General features: G+C 43.7%; 1 long non-coding RNA gene across 1 annotated transcript; it reads right to left on the bottom strand.

Annotated features, from left to right (window-relative positions):
- Positions 1–710: 710 nt before the first annotated feature.
- Positions 711–1933, bottom strand: LOC114628800. The gene is made up of 2 exons (XR_003712541.1): positions 1679–1933; positions 711–1089 (listed from the first exon to the last, which is right to left on the bottom strand). It is a non-coding gene; the product is annotated as an uncharacterized LOC114628800 (long non-coding RNA).
- Positions 1934–6890: the final 4957 nt, after the last annotated feature.

Here is a 6890-nt window from a genome sequence, read left to right as displayed (position 1 = left end):
CTAGCATGGGATGGTAGGGCCCAGCCCCATGGGCAAGGGGATATATTTGGTAGTCCTAATCTTCCATGTCTCATAGGCTTGATCTCTGCATGGTTTTGCTCTTCTTTAAAGTGCAATAATAAACCTTGAATATGCTAGAGTTAAGGAATCAGAAGTTACCCAGCAAAGACCAAGAGGAAAAGTCTTACTGGTAATAACACCACTGAATTTTTTTCACCTGCTTCAGTGCCATCAGTGTCTTGGGCTTGGTTCAGTATGTCTGTGAGGAATTACTTTTGTACTGACCCTTCCTCTTTTAAGTTTAAATTTTGTACACTTTATTTCCTTTTCCCTGAAGGACAATGTGCAGCTTCACCTTTTGTACCCTTATAATTTTCATACGTTATAATAAATCTCTTTCTTGTAGTGATATCCTTTTTGTAGAATCAGAAAAAAAATATTGTCCACATTGAAAGGTTATTATGAACATTGAGGTGGTAGACTAAAAAACAATACATTGCCATGTATAATGTGATTATAATAAGGTGTTTAATCACAAATTTTTTATAAAAATTTACATAGTTGATATTATGCACCTTTAATGCCTTTGAACATCGAAATACTTGAGCATTTTAATGATTAAAATTGTAGCTTCCGTTAATATGTATCATAGTGTCTAGCATGACATGTGTTGTTTTGTCATTGCTGTAAACAAACATTCGACAGACAACTTAAAAGAAGAAAAGTTTATTTGGGGCTCATGGTTTCAAAGAGTTCAAATTCACAGAGAGGGACAGGGCAGAAATAAGCAGCTTGCATAGTGACAAGAGGAAGCCAAGAGGAGACATTGGTGAGAGGGGACACTAATGAGGTGGGACACTGGTAGGACAGATCACTGGTGAAGCAGGACAATGATGAGAGGGGACACTTGTGAGAGGGGACACTGGTGAGAGGGGACACACACTGGTGAGAGGCGACACACACTGGTGAGAGGGAACACTGGTGAGAGGGGGACTTTCTCCTTTTTCTCTTTTAATCTGCATCTCCCTCTGCATCTTCTAGATCCAGTCAGGCTGAAAATGAAGATGCATCATTACGCCATTACAATATCTGAAGAAGGAAAACAAAAATAAAATTATTATTTGTCAGGAGGATTCTGTGCATGGCCTTAAGTAGCACCTCTAAATGACCAATCAGATTTCTAGATGCACTTTGTGATCCGTCTCACTCTTCATGCATCTGCACACATCCCTAACTCACACAGTTAGCAAGTATAAGAGTTAGATGAAAATTCCCTCCCTCTCTTCTTTCCTCCCTCCCTTCTTTCCTCCCTCTCTTCTTTCCTCCCTCTGTCTCTCTCATCCTCCCTACCCATTTTATATTAAGGATTGCTGTGCACCACTGTGGGACAAATGTAGTTCTTAATGCCAAGATTGCTTTTAAATGATAAACATAGAGATCTTACACTAAATCTTGTCTATGAAGAAGTAAAGTCTGTTTCTCCACCCCCATAAGAAAAACATGGTGCACATGACAGCCATCAGGATTGAGAGAGGAAAATGCCATAGGGTCCCTGCACGCACAGAGAAGCCTTTCTGATGTGGATCTGTGTGGGTCCAGTGCCCTTTCCAGCCCCAAGTGGTTGGAACAAAGTTAGGTTCAGGCAAATTTCAGTGGAATGTGAAGGCCAGGTGCTTACCTGCCATAAGGCCTCTTCCACAGAGGAAGGAAGTGCTACCTCTGCCTTCATTGAGGTACATCAAAGATGGGGGCCCCAAACTCAAAGGTCACCAGAAGAACATGCTCAGTACTTCCTGGACCTGAGCAGTGAGGGGCCGGGAAGGCAAGAAGAGAGATCAAGACAAAGGGAGAGCTGGGGACTTGTGCTAGGCAACCCAGCTTCTCTTGGTTCCAGGCCAGTGCTTATCTCTAAATCAAGCTTGCATGAGGCCAGGATACATATCTTTTGGGGCCTCCAGAGAGTTGGAAACCACATCCGTACCTTGGCTTCAACATGAGAGGAACTGCCCAGAGCTGGAGAGCGCCTAGTTGCTACCAGCTGCCTCCACTTCCTCCCAACAGTCACTGCTTCATGCAGTGGGATCGAGTTTTCTCCTCTTTAGCTGGGAACAAGGCCTCTCTACTATTCTAGGCCTTTTCCAGATGCACACGGCTCATCTGACTTGCTCCTGGCCACCTGTGATTTAGAGGCTACAGGAACTTAGCTGATACTCCCCGTAGCTGTGTAGTAGCAACTGTACCCTCCCAGCTGTTTTGTCTACACTCAGTAGCAAAATACAAGCAGGCTTTGGCACTGACCCAGGTTGGAAGGGTGGGATGGGAATGTTCTGTAGGCATGTGGGGGACAGGACTGAGTCTGTCTTTACCATGCTTCCCATGTCCTCCCTGTGGGTCCCCATGCACAGCTCCTTTGGCTGTGCCAGTATCAAGCATAGAAATGACACTTAAGCTTAGGTGTTGGGGCCCAGTCTCTAAGCCCAGAGGTATGTATAGCCTGTTTCCTGATTTGTAAAGCAGGGGGCAGTGCCAGGTTGAGTAAATAAAACAACTTACTGTTGACATTGCTGAGCTTGTGAGCACTGAATGCATGCTTCCTGGTACCCTGGTCACTGACTGGGTTGTTTTAGGTGTGAATGTGTTCATCTCTCATTTTTGTTAAAACTCATGAAAACCTAGCCTTCATCCCTAAGTCTAGTGAGGCTTGGTGTATACCCTGGAAAGTAGGGCACTTGGAAGTGTTGTAGAGAGATGTTGGAGACTGCCATCAAGAAGCATACATTGGCAAGTACTCGATAACTAACATTGAATTAACAAGGGAGAGTTCTTGTTCTTAAACAGCTCTGTGCCAGGCAGCAGAGGAGGTCCCAGATCATTTTCCAAGGATCCCAGGCTCTAGGGAACCCATGTGTCCCCAGATGGCAGCTCTCATCACCCATCTTTCCTGAGGTTTGTGAATAGCAGAAGTTGCAGCCATGTTCTCCAGGGTCCACAAGCTCATCTTGGTATACAAAGGAGCCAAAAAGTTGGGTCATGACACTGAAAATTATCTCCTAGAATTGAGCCCACGTGGTGGTTTGTAGAAATTAGTGGTGGTGGCGGTGGTGGTGGCGGTGGTGGTGGTGGTGGTGGTGGTGGTGTGTGTTCTTTCTGTCTCTCCCCAGAATGAGAAACTGGAGGAGAAAAGTATCCCAGAGCTTGTGAGCATCCTTCCCAGATAACATAAGGATCCTGTTCACAGGGACTGATATTTGAGGGCTCTGTTAGATGCTGCTTCTTTTGTCTCTACAGAAGAGTTTTCTTTAAACCACACTGAGATAGAGACAGGAGCAGCAAGTGTCACAGTCTTGCCATTCTCAAACTCTATGACTTGAATTTCAGACCTTGGGGCACACTCTCTGAGTCTGAGAAACAATAATTTTTTCTGATGAAAGGACATGAATATATCACTTTATTCCAAAAACTTCAATCATGTTTATGCTATCAAACACTCAATAATCACCCAACACAATTGGTTAATAAATGTGCTGGACAGGATTAATCCATCAATATCTTACACAATCAGAACGTAATATGATATCAACTAAAAGACATCAAAACAGAGATAGAGTGATTCCTTAGCAGTTAAGAGAACTTGTTGCTCTTACAGAGGACCAGGATTCAGTTACCAGCTGTAACGTGGTGACTCATCTATAACTCCAGTTCCAGGGTATTTTAGTTAAGGTTTTTATTGCTGTGACAAAACACCATATCCGTAAACAATTTGGGGATGAAAGGGATCTATTTCACTTTACAATTTTCAAGTCACACTATCTTAAAGAAACCAGGATAGGCACTCAAACAGGACAGGAACCTGGGGGCAGAAGCTGATTCAGAGGCCATGGAGGAGTGCTGATTATTGGCTTGACCATCATGCCTTGTTCAGTTTTATAAAACCTGGGGCCACCAGCTCAGGAGTGACCCCACCTACAATGGGCAGTGCCCTCCACCATAAATCAATATTTAAGAAAATACACACGAACTTGCCTACAGGCAAATCTTACAAAGACACTTTCCAATTGAGAGTCTCTTTCACCAAATGACTCTATTTTGAGTCAAGTTGATATAAACTAGATAACTCACAGGAGATCTGATATCCTATTCTGGCTTCCAAGGGTACTAGGCACATATGTAGTGTGTGTGTGTGTGTGTGTGTGTGTGTGTGTGTGTGTGTGTGTGTAAAACACTGAACCATTTTTTTTTAAATTGGAAGAAGATTCAAATATTGTTTTCTCCTAGTCTAGATGCTGGGACTATGTACCTAAGGCATCCAGAGCTATTCAGAAAACATCTGTTCATACTGTAGGCAGTTTGCTCCAGGCTACAACCTGGAACACTCTTCATGAAAAAAGAGCAGAAGAAAGTTTTAGAGGGCTAGAGCCAAGATACACAAGTCCCATGGGGTTTTTAAACTTCAGTTAAGGATTTGGACTTTAGCCTGCAGTTTCAGAATCTTTGGCAAGGTTAAAGGAAGAGAAGAACAAGTTCATCAGCACTTGAGAATGTTAGGGCCCAACAGAAGGGAATAGACAGGAAAAGAGGGAGTTAGGGTACCAGGCCTGTGAGCCATTCGTCTACCGCAACAAAATGCCTAAGGCAATATGCTTAGGAAATATTTGTTTGGTGATTTTAAAAGTTCAAGGCCACAATGATTGGCCTTATTGTCTGGGAATTATGACAAGATATTATGGTAGAACCATGTGGAAGAGAAAATTATTCACTTTGTAGCTAGCAAGCAATGGACCACACTATGGGACCACAGTGTCCCATAGTCTCTTTGAAGGTACGCTCTTAATGACCTAAGGATCCCTCACTATGATCTTTCTCAGAGCTTTTACACTAGGGAGAAAGACTTTAGTGTGCCGGTCTTTGGACAACACCCAATGTCTAAAATATGGAAACCTGCTTCAGGCAACTCAGAAATATTAGAGCGAGATGCTCCCTGGTACACAAGGCAGGAGGACACCTGAGGACTCAGTTCCTAATATACATAAAAGATGCTCCTTAGGTTCTTTCCCACTTTGCTGAGGCCTTAATTTCCCTTAGCTTTCAGGGGTGTCAGATTCCAAGCCCAGTAGTTTGGATTGTTTTAAGACAATAACCAAACACAGCTCCCTCTTGTTCAAAACCCAAGTACCCAATACTGGCCTCCTCCAGGTTCTCCCTGGACAGGTGTATCTCCAGGACTCCATGTCTCCTCACAACTTCTCCTGAAAGGCTAGGCCTGATTCCAGAGTGAGGAAGATTCATGCCTAGCAAGTTCTCCACCTCCCTCCTCAAATCCTTGTGCTTGTTGGTGAGTGGAGAGAGCAGAAAGATCGGCTTAAATTTAAATGTAGTAAGGCTGCTCTGACTTGGGGAAAGGACACAAGCCCTCAGATGCAGAAATACCTTCTGATGTATTAAGAGAGTTCCTGGAACCTTAGCAACAAACTCCATTGGCCATTTTCTACAGGATGCCCCATCCCAACCGCCACAAGAACAGGAAAGAAATGGGGATCAGCAGCTCCAATGGTAGATTCGCCAAGAGAGGTCTGGGTGAGCTAGATCTGTAATGTAATTTTCCCTGAGCAAAGAATGCTAATCTATAAGGAGGAAGAGTCAGAGATGAACAGAAATGGTGTGTGTATGTGTGTGTGTGTGTGTGTGTGTGTGTGTGTGTGTGTGCGCGTGTGTGTGTGTAAATAATAACCCTTTGGTTTTGTTTACTCTTGTCAGACAAGCTGATAATAGCTACCAGAGAGTTGTGCCTTCCTCAGCCCAGAACAGTGCAGGCCCAGTACCCAGGGTTCCTCATCCAGTCTCATAAGACGATATCCTCAGTAACAGTGGATAACCTTCTTCCAATGTGGACAGAACTTTCCCTCCCATGGTTTAAGAGGTTGAGTCTGATCACATTTCAGCTCATCTAGTACTTAGATCATTGTAGACCTGCTTCTGAGCTTTGACTCCATGTTTTTTGCTGCTGACATGGGTCTTGACTCCATCCATTTCTCCTGCCATACTTTGGATCCTTTGGTTTACATGTATCAATCACAACTGTTTTCAGGATGGCCATGTGTCTGGCCCCGGGGGGTGTGGGTTGCAAGACATGAAATGTTACAGATCTCAGGGATTGCTCTGAATTATGAATGACATTCCCAGAGGTGGGCACCCCTAGTAACCTCATTCCTCTGACCCTACACTGTGTTCACATGATGTTCCCATGAGGGCAGAGGATGGGTCAGTAGGGGTGGGTGGGATGGTATTTGGGGGCAGATATTTCCACTATCCTGGGAATAATGACATAGTCCCAACTAAGAGCCTCATTTATACAGTTGTATCTATTCCTCCCTGAGCCATCATTCCTAATGCAGTGTTCTAAGGACATGATCTCTGTGATACTTCCTACCATTGGTAATCATTGGTGACTGACAATCAAGCTCTAGCATGCCTATGCCAGCATATGGAGGAAGCCTTATATTAAACACACCCACCTGATGTGATAGGTAAGTCTTTACACATCTTCTTACAGTGGCATCCCCATAAACATAGAGGTGGGGTATGTGGACTGAAGACTGAGATGACTTCACAAGATGTCAGAATAGCAGCATTTCACAAGGGCAGGTGAATTCTTAAGTCAGCTTTCATCTTTAAAGTTTCTTTCCAATCTCAAAGGACATTGTGGAGATATTTAAGGATCACTTTATTGGTATTAGCCTCCTATAACAATAACCAGAGTGGGCAAATGTCTTTCTCATTTCAACGATTGATATTAGAGACACACTTTAAAAGCCCAAGAGAACAGACTCTGAAAGAGAATCAAAAGGCTGTGATACAAACCTCCTTATTGGGGTTGCACTGTGTATTTGGCA

This window comes from Grammomys surdaster, unplaced genomic scaffold, assembly GCF_004785775.1.
Source record: "Grammomys surdaster isolate TR1022 unplaced genomic scaffold, NIH_TR_1.0 67, whole genome shotgun sequence".
NCBI lineage: Eukaryota > Metazoa > Chordata > Mammalia > Rodentia > Muridae > Grammomys > Grammomys surdaster.
This window is presented reverse-complemented; position numbering and strand designations above follow the sequence as displayed.